The 17,469-nt window shown below is 44.9% G+C and overlaps 1 long non-coding RNA gene across 1 annotated transcript in view; it reads left to right on the top strand.

Moving 5' to 3' along the window:
• LOC142663169 (uncharacterized) overlaps nt 1–17,469 on the top strand; it is a 100,079-nt gene that overhangs the window by 42,856 nt on the left and 39,754 nt on the right. The window contains exon 2 of the long non-coding RNA XR_012851050.1: nt 15,366–15,497. This is a non-coding gene — a long non-coding RNA (uncharacterized LOC142663169). The remainder of the gene's footprint in view (nt 1–15,365; nt 15,498–17,469) is intronic.

The raw sequence follows: 17,469 nt of genomic DNA, 5'->3' as shown, positions 1-17,469 counted from the left end.
GCATGAGTTTTCACGCAGCGTGTGTCCGTTGCGTGAAACTCACTGCATGTCCTATATTGGTGCGTTTTTGCGCACCTAGTCGCCCATTGAAGTCTATAGGTGTGTGAAAACCACGGAACGCACATGGATGTTATCTGTCGCTGTCCGTGTTTCACGCATCAGTTACATAGAAAAGCAGAGAAATAAATAAAAAAAGTGCTTGCACAGACATGAAAAACTCATGCCATAAGCAAAGCACAGTGATGCCAATATGCAACGGACATAAAATGTAGGAAAAACGCAGTGTTTTTTTACGCTCGCAAATCGGACACATTCGTCTGGCCTTGGATGGAACATAAAAGGGTACATATTGACTAACGATTAGTGGTGGTCTTTTGTTTTCTAAAGTAATACCTGAGCCGTTACCTCCTAAAGTTGTGAGTAACGCTCGGCTCACATCTCATTTTGTGCACACCACATTTGTGGTATACGGCGACGTATACGTTTGTATGTATAATGTATTGCAGTACTGGCTCCTATAAAGCCCTGCCTCTCTGGTGGACTTAATAGGAGCACAAAGCTGTCAGTTCTGGGGCCTTTATTAGACCCCCAGGCTGCATTGACCATCACAAGCACACCGCGATCGGGCCCCTCTCATTCTAGCGGCTTGGATGCCGTTTTTGCTATTGACTGCGGCATCTAAGGGATTAAACAAATGGGATCCCCCTCATTATAGTGAAGTGTAAGCCCATAAGCCCGCTCCATGCTTCCCCCTCGAACTCTGCCGTGTGTGTATGTATTTGTGTGTGTGTGTGTGTGTGTGTGTGTGTGTGTGTGTGTATATATATATACAGTGGAGGAAATAAGTATTTGATCCCTTGCTGATTTTGTAAGTTTGCCCACTGTCAAAGTCATGAACAGTCTAGAATTTTTAGGCTAGGTTAATTTTACCAGTGAGAGAGAGATTATATTTAAAAAAAAAAAAGAAAATCACATTGTCAAAATTATATATATTTATTTGCATTGTGCACAGAGAAATAAGTATTTGATCCCCTACCAACCATTAAGAGTTCAGCCTCCTCCAGACCAGTTACACGCTCCAAATCAACTTGGTGCCTGCATTAAAGACAGCTGTCTTAAATGGTCACCTGTATAAAAGACTCCTGTCCACAGACTCAATTAATCAGTCTGACTCTAACCTCTACAACATGGGCAAGACCAAAGAGCTTTCTAAGGATGTCAGGGACAAGATCATAGACCTGCAGAAGGCTGGAATGGGCTACAAAACCATAAGTAAGACACTGGGTGAGAAGGAGACAACTGTTAGTGCAATAGTAAGAAAATGGAAGACATACAAAATGACTGTCAATCGACATCGATCTGGGGCTCCATGCAAAATCTCACCTCGTGGGGTATCCTTGATCCTGAGGAAGGTGAGAGCTCAGCCGAAAACTACACGGGGGGAACTTGTTAATGATCTCAAGGCAGCTGGGACCACAGTCACCAAGAAAACCATTGGTAACACATTACGCCGTAATGGATTAAAATCTTGCAGTGCCCGTAAGGTCCCCCTGCTCAAGAAGGCACATGTACAGGCCCGTCTGAAGTTTGCAAATGAACATCTGGATGATTCTGAGAGTGATTGGGAGAAGGTGCTGTGGTCAGGTGAGACTAAAATTGAGCTCTTTGGCATTAACTCAACTCGCCGTGTTTGGAGGAAGAGATAGGCTGCCTATGACCCAAAGAACACCGTCCCCACTATCAAGCATGGAGGTGGAAACATTATGTTTTGGGGGTGTTTCTCTGCTAAGGGCACAGGACTACTTCACCGCATCAATGGGAGAATGGATGGAGCCATGTACTGTCAAATCCTGAGTGACAACCTCCTTCCCTCCACCAGGACATTAAAAATGGCTCGTGGCTGGGTCTTCCAGCACGACAATTACCCGAAACATACAGCCAAGGCAATAAAGGAGTGGCTCAAAAAGAAGCACATTAAGGTCATGGAGTGGCCTAGCCAGTCTCCAGACCTTAATCCCATCGAAAACTTATGGAGGGAGCTGAAGATCCGAGTTGCCAAGCGACAGCCTCGAAATCTTAATGATTTACAGATGATCTGCAAAGAGGAGTGGGCCAAAATTCCATCTAACATGTGTGCAAACCTCATCATCATCTACAAAAAACGTCTGACTGCTGTGCTTGCCAACAAGGGTTTTGCCACCAAGTATTAAGTCTTGTTTGCCAAAGGGATCAAATACTTATTTCTCTGTGCACAATGCAAATAAATATATATAATTTAGACAATGTTATTTTTTTTTTTTTTTTTTTATATAATCTCTCACTGGTAAAATTAACCTAGCCTAAAAATTCTAGACAGTTCATGTCTTTGACAGTGGGCAAACTTACAAAATCAGCAAGGGATCAAATACTTATTTCCTTCACTGTATGTATGTATGTCGGGAAAGGGGCTATAGGTAACTTGCCAGCAATCAAACGTTGGTTTCTTGGTCATGCAACTTGCATAATTGAGAAAAAAGGTATGTTTTAAATGTCCTCCCCCTTCCCTATGTCACATCTACTAAATGACCCACTGAAGTGCCAACTGGGCAGGTGACGTGAGCAGCCTCTTAGGACCAGGAAAAGTCCTGGCAGCAGGGAAGTGTGTCATCTCTGCTGAATGGTTGCTACGACTCATTTTGTTTCTAAATGGGAGGAGGGGGTCAATTGGGGATCAGGTTGGAGGGAGCATTTCCTTGCATACTGCGACCGTGTTTGTGCTTACTCCTTTCAGAAAATACATACTGCTGTAAATGGTGCTGGTATTCTGCTGACCGTGTCTGTAGGGTTTTGCTGCGGATTATTCTATACTGTGCTTCCACTCATGAAAGGGTATTATCTTTAGTAATCGACCACCCCCCTCCCCCACCAATACTCCGCTAGAATACTCCTTTGATGAAAGGGTTTAGGTGTGAACAACATTGTCCAGTACTCTTAATCCCCTAGCCCCAAACAAGTCTGTTTTGCCATACTAGAGAGAGCGAGAAAGAAAAACTAGGTCTGCAACTAATGCTTCCTGCACATCCTGCCAAGTTTTTTTAGCCACTTTGTTTGTGTTTCTCCCAGTAATGAGTGACAGGACTGAAGCCAGCGCACACAGACGCGCTTCACCGCTCAGTCTTGTTTAAGAGGGTGGCCCAATTCTAGAGCCCTATTTCAGCATGATAGTAACTATATGGTCGTCTGCATCACGTGACGACACAGGATAGTTCTGTAAAGCGACAAAAGAATAAGGCACAAAACTGTAAGGTAGTGTTATGGAACCAGATTAGAGTATGTGCTATTTTTATTTGTAGAATGCCAAAATATTCGGCAGATTCGTACAGAGAAGTGTTTGTTCATATTGGATCTTGCATTGGTAGAGGTCACAATCTAATTTCATACTCGCATACCATGGCCAGTCACAAGTTTAAGCTTAAAAAAAAAAGCACTCCAGCAAATTTTTTTGGGGGCATATAATACTGACTCGCCAGCAATATTCTAGCAGTGTCATTTGGTTTCTTCCCAGCTACGTTGCATCTATACATTTTGAATCCTTTCATTGTGGGCAGCTGTATCAAGTGATCTCAGTCTGATCACCGGTCTAGAGCTTGCTCTTCTATGTATACAGTAAGTCAGGCTCCCCTCTGCGGAGGACTTCCTGTGAACTACAGGATTACCTCAGCATCTGTCATATCCCCCACCCCCTTGCTCCCTACAGAGCCCCGACAGCCTTGTTCCTATGTACACCCCCCCCCCATGCAGAGAGTGCTGCTGAAGAGAGCAGGAGTGCAGTGATATAGTGAGTCCATACAATGATTAGCTGCAGAATTCTAAAACTCTCCCCTGACTCACGCTAACTGTCTAAACTATTTGTGAAAGCTGTGTGCAGAGATCAGTGTATTTCTATGACATGTTGCTTCAGCCTTTCTCCTCTGCCTCTTGCTTGTAAGAGCTGACGGCAAGAAACCAATCCTAAGCAGAAGGCAGGGGAGACGGGCTGAAGCTGCATCTCGTAGGATAAACAGGAGCTTCTGCAGTATGTTACAGAAATTTTATTACTGAAGGACAGAAGTCTTATGTCACCGAGCGCCATCCCTTGCTGCCCTTAGAGCAAGTGCAGTGTGATGAGACTCCGCCCCCTCTGCCTATGAGCCAGAGGCAGAATGGGAAATGTAGGCTGCAGGGCTGCACATGACACTGCATTAGGAGAACCGCGTCAGCGGGGAAGGAGGAGCTGAGATGGTGGATGGCCCATATATGGCACATTAACTAAAACCGGTATACACAAGGCATTCTTATTATGTCTTAATATTAGCCTATGTTGCACTATAGAGGAAAAAAAAAAGTCTACTGGAGTGTTTGTTTAATCATTGTATAATATAAGTTATACAGCTGTCTAAGGGTCTATTCAAAAATGTAATTTAGCCGCACCATGTGAATAGACTCCAATGCTTTATTTAAGTGGCTCACTCAAATATGCTTGCTGTCAGTGAATGGAAACGCTTACATACAGAGGCTAAAAACTTGTCCTGATGATACAGATGCAATGCTTGTTACAAGCGATCTGACCGTTTAATAAGCTATGGGTCGAACGAGTTCAATTTTAACCCGCCTATCTTTTTTCTCCTAGAGATAAACTGTGCCAGATGTGTATGGTAGTCGCTTACTTCCATCCTACTATTGAAATAATATGCTTGCTTAAGAGAATGTTCAAGTTTTGTTCATTATATACATTAAAACGATTAGTAACTTACTAATGCCCTTGCTGTACAAATTTTATGCCAGTCCACCGCTGTCAATATCTCAGGGCAATAGGCAAATAACGTAGCTGCGGGAGGTGTCGTCACGTCGAATGGTCGCATAACTGCACTGACACAAAATCCACATCCTGATAAAGAAATTGAAACAAAGGAATGTGGAGACTTTTCTCATGAAGAGGTTAATGTTAGACCGATAACAATGATGATTACGTTTACCAGATATTCGTTTTGCCTCCATCTTTTAATACGCAAGTATGAAAGAAGATTTTATTTCATGCTTAGGATTGTTGTGGCCTGGCGTGAAAAATAATAACTGGGGAACCGTTGGCCATCAAGATCCCAGTCTGGCGCAGTTTATTCTGACTGAAGATTTGAGTGGGGTGTGTCTTCAATTATTTTTTTTAAGAAACATACTGAAGATTTATCCTAAAAACCCATACATGATTTTTTTTATTGCACTCTGAGTGCTGCAGTATGGTGCAGCATATTCTCCCCTAAAAGTGACTAGTGGAATGTCATGCGTTAAAGAGGCTCTGTCACCAGATTTTGCAGCCCCTATCTGCTATTGCAGCAGATAGGCGCTGCAATGTAGATTACAGTAACGTTTTTATTTTTTTAAAACGAGCATTTTTGGCCAAGTTATGACCATTTTCGTATTTATGCAAATGAGGCTTGCAAAAGTACAACTGGGCGTGTTTAAAGTAAAAGTCCAAGTGGTCGTGTATTATGTGCGTACATCGGGGCGTGTTTACTTCTTTTACTAGCTGGGCGTTCTGATGAGAAGTATCATCCACTTCTCTTCAGAACGCCCTGCTTCTGGCAGTGCAGATCTGCGACGTCACTCACAGGTCCTGCATCGTGTCGGCACCAGAGGCTACAGTTGATTCTGCAGCAGCATCAGCATTTGCAGGTAAGTAGCTACATCGACTTACCTGCAAACGTCGATGCTGCTGCAGAATCATCTGTAGCCTCTGGTGTCGATGTGTCCTCGCTCGTCTGACACGATGCAGGACCTGTGAGGGACGACACAGCGTGATCTCTGGAGAACACGGCTGTGTCTGCACTGCCAGAAGCTGGGCGTTGTGAAGAGAAGTGGATGATACTTCTATGCACAACGCCCAGCTAGTAAAAGTAGTAAACACGCCCCGATGTACGCACATAATACACGCCCAGTTGTACTTTTACTTTTCAACACGCCCAGTTGTACTTTTGCAAGCCTCATTTGCATAAATACGAAAATGGTCATAACTTGGCCAAAAATGCTAGTTTTTTAAAAATAAAAACGTTACTGTAATCTACATTGCAGCGCCTATCTGCTGCAATAGCAGATAGGGGTTGCAAAATCTGGTGACAGAGCCTCTTTAAGAAAGAAAAAATAAGACGTAGGTCGGATGCCACAGAGGTTCTTTTTTTTTTCTTTATCAAGATTTTTATTTTGCAAAAAAAAAAAAAGATTACAGCATATAAAACATTGTACAACATTGCCAAAAGAAATTTGCACGCAATATAAAACAGATTTTTACAGTATATGAACAGTATATAAAATGCATGAACATCAATGGGAGGTAACCTCCCAGCCATCTAAAGTGCGTATGAATCAAAATACAGTGGTACTAACTGTACCATGTTCACATCAAGATAGTGCAATAAACATGGGGACCAGGCCCCAGTGAAATAAGAGTTGGTACGTATAAGTGCCACAAATATATTATAACACCAACACAAGACACCAGACAACAAAGGGAAACACAGACAGACATAGCGCATGGCGTAAGATCACAGAAGTTGCTCAGAACCTTCCATCCAGCCAGAGAGGTAGATCAGTACCACCCCGGAATCCAGACCACACTGCCCAAGTTTGGACGAAGAGCACAGACTTGCCCCTGTCAGCGGACAGCAATTCCTCCATCCTCATAATCCCGTTCACCTCTGTTACCCATTCCGTCAAAGAAGGAACAGTATGAGACTTCCAGTGACGAGGTATCACCGTTCTTGCCGCAGTCAGGAAATGCCTAAAGACACCTCTTTTGAGGTTTGGGAGTGATCCAGGAACCATGGAGAGTAATCCTATAGAAGCCGAGGTCGGGACTTCCGTGTGAAAGAGCTTGTTGCCCAAGTCAAAAATCTTTCCCCAGAAGGGACGTATCCTGGGACAGTCCCACCAAATATGCAACATGGTTCCAGGAGCCTCCCCACACCTCCAACAATCAGTAGACCCATCAGGAAATATCCTATGCAACAAAGCAGGACAACGATACCACCTGGTGAGTATTTTGTAGTTTTTTTTCATGAGCAAAACAAGACGTTGGTAGTTTGTGAGCTAAAAAGAAAGTACCCCATTCCTCTTCAGAATGTTGAACCCCCATTTCCTCATCCCATGCAGTAGTGAAGGACAGTTGAGAGAAAGAAAATTTGGGCAGGAGAGTCCCATGTAAATAGGACAATACATGAGAAGGGGCAGTTGATAAAGACAAATAATGTTCCAAAGGAGTCCTATCCTGTAACAACACCAGACAGTCTTCCATGGAAGAGAGATAGGAACGCAACTGTAAGTATGACCACCAGGTTGATCGTCTCCCCGGGCAGGCCTCAGAGACCACATTCATTGATAAGATGGCCCCGTCAGGAGTAAGGGTCTCAGCCAAATATCCACCCTCTCCTCTCTCCCAACAGAGGAATGTGTCAACACCCACCGCCGGAGGGAAGGAGGGGTTGTCAAAGAGAGGAGTCAGAGGACCCGGGCGATGAACAAGGCCCGCAGCACCACAGATTCGCTCCCAGACTACAAGAAACTGACGTGTGAGGAAAGGCAAAGATAGCATATGGCGCTGTAGGACAGTCAACCACGGCAGAGAGGACAATGCAAGAGGAGATATGTCTCTTTCGATGTGAACCCATTGATTACCTGTTTCCGAGCGGAACCAATCCACTACCCTCATAATCAATGCAGCTTGATGGTATCGTTTAAAGTCTGGAAGACCCGCGCACCCATCTACTTTTGGACGACTAAGGACAGCAAAACGGATGTGAGGCTTAGAGGAGCCCCACACAAATGTAGTTATGGCCCTGTGTAAGGTCTTGAAAAAGCCAGATGGTACTACAATATGGACGGTCTGGAAAAGGTATAAAAATTTGGGCAAAATATCCATTTTGACCGCGTTGATACACCCAAACCATGACATACGGTTCCCACCATACTCTGCCAATTCCTGCAGAATAGGCGTGTAATTCAAGGCGAACAGGTCTGCCTGTTGCGTGGGAACATGCACCCCCAGGTATTTTAAGGACGTAGTTTGCCATTTGAATGGGAAAACCCGAGCGAGATGGGTAGCCAGAGGAGCATCAAGAGATATATTCAAGGCCTCAGATTTAGAGTAATTAACTTTAAAATTGCTTAGATGACCAAAACGCTCAAATTCCTCAGTCAAAGATGGCAAAGAAATCATGGGAGTTGTAATGTATACAAGGAGATCGTCTGCATAAAGCGCCAGTTTATGATGCTGTGATCCAACACGTACACCATTAACATTAGGGTTGCTCCGCAGTGCCACGGCCAGGTGTTCCATGACCAGAACATATAATTGAGGCGAGAGTGGGCACCCCTGTCTCGTGCCTCACTAAAATATTTAACCTCTCTCTTTCCTCTGGTATCTTTCCCTCCGCTTTTAAACATGCCATTATAAACCCATTATTGAAAAAAACAACACTTGACCCATCCAGCGCTGCCAACTACCGACCAGTCTCTAATCTGCCCTTCATCTCCAAACTCCTGGAACGCTTGGTCTACTCTCGCCTTATCCGCTATCTCTCTGCTAACTCCATTCTTGACCCCTTACAATCTGGTTTCCGCACTCTACACTCCACAGAAACTGCCCTTACTAAAGTCTCAAATGATCTCTTGGCGGCTAAATCGGACGGTAAATCCTCTCTCCTGATTCTTTTGGATCTCTCTGCAGCCTTTGACACTGTAGACCACAAACTCCTACTTAACATGCTCCACTCTATTGGCCTCAAGGACGCGGCTCTCTCTTGGTTTTCCTCCTATCTCTCTGACCGCTCATTCAGTGTGTCATTTGCTGGTTCCACCTCTTCTCCTCTTCCCCTTGATATCGGGGTTCCTCAGGGATCAGTCCTAGGTCCGCTCCTCTTTTCTCTCTACACAGCTCCTATTGGACAAACCATCAGCAGATTTGGCTTCCAGTACCATCTCTACGCTGATGACACCCAATTATATACCTCTTCCCGTGACATCACCCCTGCTCTAATACAGAACACCAGTGATTGTCTGTCCGCTGTCTCTAACATCATGTCCTCTCTCTATCTGAAACTGAATCTTTCTAAAACTGAGCTCCTTGTGTTCCCACCATCTACTAACCTCCCTAAACCTGATGTCTCCATCTCTGTGTGTGGCACTATCATCACTCCTAAGCAGCACGCCCGCTGTCTCGGGGTTATTTTTGACTCAGATCTTTCCTTTACTCCTCACATACAATCACTTTCACGCTCCTGTCATTATCACCTCAAAAACATCTCCAGAATCCGCTCTTTTCTTACGGAGGAAACTGCCAAAACTCTCATTGTTGCTCTGATTCACTCTCGTCTTGACTACTGTAACTCATTACTAGTCGGTCTTCCCCTCACTAAACTCTCCCCTCTCCAATCTATCCTCAATGCAGCAGCCAGGCTCATCTTTATGACCAACCGCTACACCAACGCCTCTAATCTGTGCCAGTCACTGCACTGGTTGCCCATCCCCTTCCGAATAAAATTCAAACTTATTACTCTCACCCACAAAGCTCTCCACAGTGCTGCACCTCCTTACATCTCCTCCCTCATCTCTGTCTACCACCCTACTCGGACTCTACGTTCTGCCAACGACCTTAGATTAAAATCCTCCATAATCCGAACCTCCCACTCCCGTCTCCAGGATTTCTCTCGTGCTGCACCCGTCCTCTGGAATGTGCTACCCCAGACAATCAGATTAATTCCCAATATCCACAGTTTTAAACGTGCCCTGAAAACACATCTATTTAGACAGGCCTATAACATTCCCTAATCTGACTCCTTTCCATGGCCCTCCATTTAGATTAGTCATCAGAATAAGATTCCCTCACACTCCTTCTCTTCATGTCCGTCATACACGGATACTGGCTGGTGACCGGCTCATGCAGCTTTATGTTACCACCGCATGTGTATAAAAATGGCCGGACTATTGTACAGAACAAACACTGTTACACTTTGTGTCTCCTTTATTTCCTCATAGATTGTAAGCTCTTGCGAGCAGGGTCCTCACTCCCCAGGTTTGAATTGTAAATGATCTTTGTCACTATGTAATGTCTGATATTGTTTGTTTCATGTTCCCTCTAAATTGTAAAGTGCTGCGTAATATGTTGGCGCTATATAAATAAAGATTATTATTATTATTATTATTATTATTATATTATTAATAGACAAGGAATCAGATAGAAGTCCATTAACACGAACCCGAGCCGTAGGTCTATGGTATAATGCCATTATCCTATCCACCGTAGTAGTGCCAAGGCCAACCTGCGCCAGGACACTGCGGAGGAACACCCAGTGCACTCTTTCAAAGGCTTTTTCGGCATCTACCGAGAGTAAGCACATCGGTATCTTACGGGATTGGCAGTATGATGTTAAAAGGAGAGTTTTGTTCGTGTTATCCCGCGCTTCCCGACCACATACGAACCCCACCTGATCATCCAGTATCAGGCCAGGCAATAACGGTGACAAACGAGAGGCAAGCAACTTCGCGAAAAGTTTTACATCTACATTAATTAGTGAAATGGGTCTGAAGTTAGCGCAAGATGTTGGATCCTTGCTTGGCTTTGGTAAAAGGGTGATGTGAGCCTCGAGGGACTGGGGCGCAAAGGGACACAAGGAAGACACAGAATTAAAGACTTTCGTCAAAAAGGGAGCCAGTTGAGCCTTAAATGTCTTATAAAATTTGTTGTTAAACCCATCGGGCCCTGGACTCTTGCCCAAGGGTGAGTCTCCAATAGCACGCTCCACTTCTGATTCCACAAAATCTTCCTCGAGCCCCGAAGCCTCCCCATCCTCCAAAGACGGCAACGCAGTATTGTGCACATAATGATAGATTTTATCCCGCAACGCCTCATCCTGCATATCGTGAAATTGACCTTTAATATTTAAGGCCGAGTAATAATGTCTAAAGCAATCAGTAATACCCGCCGGGTCATGAACCTCGTTGCCCGAGGGAGATCGAATTTTAGGGATGTAGGACGCTTGTGTACGGGGATGCAATATCCGCGCCAAAGTCCTACCACACTTGTCTGCAAATTCGTAGGAGTGCTTCCTCATCCGATCCCTAAACCGGGCGTGGGACTGATCTATGAGGGAGCGTAAGGATTCTCTCGCTGTAGTAAGATTTGCAAAAACCTGTGGAGATGGAATTCGTTTATGACATGATTCCAAATCCCGAATCTGAGTCAGGAGACGCGCAATAGTTACCCCTTTCTCTCGCTTCAAACGTGCCCCGTGTTGTATTAGGACTCCTCTAATGACACATTTCAGTGCCTCCCACTGGAATGGCAAGGGGGTAGGGTCATGTTCATGGACCTCGAGAAACCCGGAAAGCGAGTCCTTAAGAGCCGACACACACACTGTATCCCGTAATAGATTGTCATTAAGTTTCCAAGACTGAAAATTCGGGACCGAGTCAGGAAACGTAAGAGTCAGAAACACCGGGGCATGATCTGACCAGATCATGGGACCCACATTAGTAGTAGGATGCCAGGTAAGCAAATGGTGACTAATCAAAAAAGCGTCTATCTAGCGTGTACATGTTATGCAATGGGGAGAAGTAAGTATACTCTCCTACCTGAGGGTGCAGAATCCTCCACACGTCAATCAATTGCATGGAATGCATCATAGTCTTTAGTGCCCCCAAGTGCGATTTAGGAACAGTAGACCTGCCCGAGGAGGTATCAAGCCTGGAATCAAGTCCGATTAAGATCTCCTCCCACAATTAAAACGCCCTCGTTAAACTCTTCCAATTTCTTCAAAAACAAGCGACCCACTCTAGCCTGGTCCTGATTGGGGAGGTACAAGTTAGCCAGAGTAAAAATCTTATTGCGTATGGACAATTTGAGAAAAACATACCGACCTCCTGGGTCAACCAAAACATCAATGAGTTTATGAGAGAGTGACTTGTGGAGACATATACTAGCCCCTTTGGACTTGGATTCCGGGTTGGCACTGTGAAACCAAGTCGGAAAATATCGATTTGTAAATTGTGGCGTATGGCCCACCTGGAAGTGAGTCTCCTGTAGGAACAAGATATGTACTCACTCTTTGTGCATGTTATATAAAATTTGCGAGCGTTTTTCCGGGACATTAAGCCCCCTAGCATTAAAGGTACAGACTTTCAATTGTGCCATCACTTCCTCCAACCAGAGGAGCACACAAATAGAATGCGCTAAAGCAGTGGTGAATAGAACAAGACAGACAAGGAGGGGAGACACGACAACAAAGACAGACGAACGGACAAAATAATCACCCACTCCTTGAGCTACTCAGGGAGAAACAATCTAATAGACACCGGAGTAAACAAGTGAGTCCCTAAGAGGAGAAGTGTTAGGACAAGGACTAGCCAGTGCCCCGAAACCCCCCCCCCCCCCACCCGGCAAATTACAAGAAAGCAAATAACCATAGAACATAAGAGAAAGGAAAACCAAGGCACTTAGCATGATAACCAATAGTAGTGAGACAAAGGTTTGCAGCATTAGTATAGACCTAAAGATACCTCAGTGGAGGACACCCCTGGATACATTCAATGTCATCATAAGTGCACATACAGGTTAGCAATACATGGAATTTATAGAAATATTAAGCACTCGCTTTTGTAGCGCATTAACATCAATCAACCTACACCAATTAGCTATCAGATCTCCAGCAGCAATCATTTATAACGAGAGGTAAACCCAGACAGCAATGGCTATAAGAAACACAGAATGCAATTGCTTCAGATGAGGAACACAATAGCTGTTGCATTGAACTCTGACAACAGACCGCAAGGAGACATAAGAAGGATATCATATCGGCTCAGCGGGGCGACCCTCATGACGCCGCATAGGAGAAGCAGGAGAACAAACTCGCCTGCGCGACCGTGGACGCGGCGGCGGAACGGGAACATAAAGCCAATCAGGTATGGAGACTCAAGGTAAACGGAGAGCAGCGCAGAAGTCCGGAACATCCCCTGGGTCCCGAACACTCAGCAATGTCCCATCCCTGCGAACCTGCAGCTGGAAGGGGTGACCCCAAGAATAAGAGATCTCATGCTCCCTCAACACATCCAGCAAAGGACGTAGCACTCTGCGCTTATCCAGAGTCATCCTGGACAAATCAGATAGCAGCTGAATCTTAACCCCTTGTAATAAGACCTCGCCTTTATCTCGAGCCTTCCTCATTATCTGCTCCTTGAGAGAAAAGAAATGGACACGGCATAGGACATCTCTAGGCCTATCAGGTTCCGAGGGCCCAGGGTCCTGTGGGCTCTATCCAGCTCCATAGGGTCATCAGCAGGGCGCCCCAGTAAGGTGTTAAATAGAGACTGTAAAGCAGGGATGAGTTGACCCGTAGAGATATCCTCAGGAATGCCCCGAAGCCGAATATTATTGCGGCGGTTCCGATTCTCATGATCCTCAGCAAGGTGAAATAACGCATGAATCTGATGAGAGTGTTGATCCAATCGGGCGTCATGAGAATCTTGCTGTTGTGAAATAACTGAAACATCGCTTTCCATACGCTGCACTTGATCGGACAATTGGGATAGATTGGTGGTAAGAGATTGTATCTCTGACTTGTACGTCGTCTCAAGACGGTTAACATAACGCTCCATGTCCTGCTTAGTGGGTAATGCTGATAACTCGTCTCAAGCCCTGTAAATCATCCCCTAGGACAGTAGAAACTCCCAGTGGAGATGAGGGATGAATAGCCATATCTGTAGGAGAGGTAGAAGGCAGCAATGCAGGCCCCAGCACGAGGGAAGGATGATGGAGAGACCCGGCCGCCATGACAGGCACCACGTGGCGAGCAGTCCCGCGCAGGCAGCGCCATCACAGCCCCAGAAGAGCTCGGTGTTACCCCATCCAGCCGGGAGGGAATCCGCCCAGACGAACCGGATAGTGAGGAGAAGGTACTAACGGTACCTGATGCAGCAGCGCCAGCCGCAGATGATATCCCCTCAGGAAGCAAGGTCCCGGTGCCATCTCGCCTCTCCTCCATCGGCGCCATCTTAGAAGATGTTCCAGCAGCAACGTCGGTCAGAAATCGCTGGATGGAGCCGGCTGCAGACATCTGCCGAGTGCAATAAGGAGTCCCCGTGGAGGCCTTGGATTTCCTGACCATTAGGCAAGTAAAAGGATGCTTTTTAATGAGGAGGTTCTGAGGAGGAAGATCTTATTAATTTATACTCGCACTATGCTGGTATAGGAGAGGTGCCAATATTTGAACGTATAAACTACAGTCTATCTTGGCCTGATTAATATACCTGGGGCCGATTACTGTCATTTATGTTCACACCCTTTCGCTGCCTGCACTATGTTTAGGCCTCTGGATCTGGCTCAAATATCTTCCATAAACAAGCTCTGGGGTCTGCCCCTTGGCAGACGTGTGTATTCAGTAATTGGCTCTTATCATGCTTGTGTTAAACAACCACGAGAGGTAAAATGCTGCCAGACCAATTCTGCAGTATCGACTCCAAACTAGTCATCTCCAGGTGACTCTTAACTTCCTAAGTATGCAGCCTTGTTTGAGCCTTCAGTGGTCACTAAGGGCCTGTTCACATCACCGTTCGCTTTCCGTTCCGGGGTTCCGTCGGAAGTTTCCGTCGGGTGAACCCCGCAACGGAAAGTGAAACTGAAACCACAGCTTCCGTTTCCGTCACCATTGATATCAATGGTGACAGAAACATTGCTAATGGTTTCCGTTCGTCACCATTCCGACAGGTTTCTGTTTTAACTACGGAATCAATAGCAGAGTCGACTGCGCTATTGATTCAGTCCGAAAGCCGGAAACCTGTTGGAACCTCGGAACGGAAAGCGAACAGTGATGTGAACAGGCCCTTAGGGTTCTTTTACGCAGGCCAATATTGGCTGTAAAAACTAGTAATGATCAATTAGACCGCTCGTTGATCGGTGCTCGTTTGCTCCACTCACACGGATCTATGTTTGGGGTGAGTGATTGTTACTACAATCACTCATCCCCATGCATTTCCATCATGTCGGCAGCACATCTCCCTGTTTACAAAAATAATATTTTATGCTGTCTAAATGATACGATCAGCCAATGAATGAGCATTTGCTCATTCATCAGCTGATCGTTGCCCTCTTTACACAGGGCAATGATCGGGACCGAGTGTTCGTTTGCCCGATCCTTCATATGCCTTGTGTAAAAGGGCCTTAACTGTTCATCAAACTTTACATGAATCAATAGTACAAGCAACTAGAAAATTAGTAATATATCTTATTAGAGAAAAATGCTGCTCCCTTCCCTCCTAAGTATTCACTCACTCTGAATTTACTGCTAAATTTGTCTCTTCAAAACCAGATGGACTATCCACACACTGAATGATCAAGTAACCTGATGCTCATAGCAGTCTATGGAGAGGGGACAGGGAAGAGAGGAGAGCAGAGTGATAGAAAGGCAGAGAGAAACACAGAGATGCTGCTGCAGGTTCTAGTAAGTGGTTTATCTTACCCCAGTGCTTGAGTCACAGCTACACTGCTCATCGCTGCTGTATAATCTACTCCATGTTGCTGCTATTTTTCAGGGTGTGGTACAAAGAGATTTGGGAGCAGAATGTTCTATGGTAGAGCTGATGGCAATGAAGTGCCACCCACTAGCTCTGGGAAAACAGAATTAGAGAAAGAGCCTGCAGAGGGGAAAACAACCTAAAAAAATGCAGAATACAACTCCTATACTGGCTAGAAATCATGTTATTTCTCATATATGATATATAAGATATGACTCTTTTATGCTCATTTGCATACGGTGCGGGTACACTAAAAAACTGAATACTAAAGTTACAGAGCCGACTTAGAAGATAATTATAGGTTACAGAAAAATGATTTTTCACCCATTTCCACCAGGGTATTCCTGGTTTAATAGGTGAAATGCTGGTGACAGGTTCCCTTTCACCCTATAAGGGCTTGTTTTTGTGGGACGAGTTGTATTTTTAATGCCATCATACAATTAAACTTTCACAAAATGATTGGGGGCCTCACATTCTAATACATGAGGCCCAACGCATCTATTGTTGATCATTTTTAGTTTATATCACTTCAAAGTTTCCAAGTCTACATGAGGCCCAATGTTCATGATCAAGAAATTTTGTGAGATAACTGATGTCAGACAAGAAGGTCTGGCTCACAATTGGTGTTTCTATTCATTTCAAAGGTATTTAATGGGGTTAAAGGAACAATGTCATCACAAATTATTTTTTTATATGTTAAAGATGTTAGTGCTTTATTAAAAACGTTTATATTCATTTGTGTGTTTGTGTTTTACTTTTTCTTATTTTTCCACTTTTTCTTCCCTATGGGGGCTGCCATTTTTTGTTCCATTTCTGTCTGTGTCGATTAACGACACATACAGACATGGAATACGGCAGCCACAGTCCCATAGGGACTGCGAACGGCTCCCGTCCCATTGACTTCAGTGTACGGCGTCTGTGTGGGAACTGCGCATGCGCCGCTCCCACACAGTCCAATTCAAAATTGGCGCCGTCCGGCGCCATTTTCCTGTGGACCGGAAGTCGCGGCCGGACAGTAATATTACTACTTCCGGTCGCGGCTTCCGGATTTGTGCACTTGGACCAGCGGCAGCAAACGGAGCGGACGGGCCGGAGGGAGCCGCGGCGGCAGGAGCAGGTAAGAGATTTCAATGTATGTTCGTGTTTGTGTGTGTTTACTACTGTATGTAAACCTACTACACTGTGTGTTAGCTCAAAAAATGGCGACACACAGTGTAGGAGGTTACACCGTTCAAACCCCTCGTTTATCCCGGCACTAGCCAGGATAAAGGAGGGGGGGATGCTGAGAGCTCACTAGAGCGAGGGCTTTTAACCCAATGTTGCAATGCTGCAATTTTGGGAATAGCTCCATCTAGTGACCAAAAATGGGTAGTATTATAAATTAGAATTAATTTATAATATTTCCTGACTATTTCCTGACTCGTGAAAAAAATAAAAAAAATTTGAACAATGTTTAATCACCCACACACTAAATGTTTAATTTTTAAAAAAAAAGCATGTTTTTCTGGCAACACATTCCCTTTAAGGTCTGGGCTCTGTGCAGCCACTCAAACGTGTCAAAACCTGTCTTTATGTACCATGCTTTGTGTACAGGAACACAGTCATGCTGGTAAAGAAAATGACCTTCCCCAAACTGATGGTAGAGCTGGAAGCATGCAATTGTCCAAAATTTCTTTGTAGCCCAAACCCTGAAAAACAGCCCCAGAACATTATCCTTCCGTTGACAAATTTTACAGCAGGTACTATGCGTTCCGGTAGGTAGCTTTCTCATGCCATCCATCAAACCCAAATTCATCCATTAGGCCTGGTTCCCACGTAACGTAAACGCTGCGGAATTTCCGCAACGGAATTGTGTGTGTAAGTTCCGCAGCATTTACAGTAGCCGCAAAGTGGATAAGA

Source organism: Rhinoderma darwinii, chromosome 11 (genome assembly GCF_050947455.1).
Source record: "Rhinoderma darwinii isolate aRhiDar2 chromosome 11, aRhiDar2.hap1, whole genome shotgun sequence".
Classification (NCBI taxonomy): Eukaryota; Metazoa; Chordata; class Amphibia; order Anura; family Rhinodermatidae; genus Rhinoderma; species Rhinoderma darwinii.
Note: the sequence above shows the minus strand (reverse complement) of the source record. Positions and strands in the feature narration are given on the sequence as shown.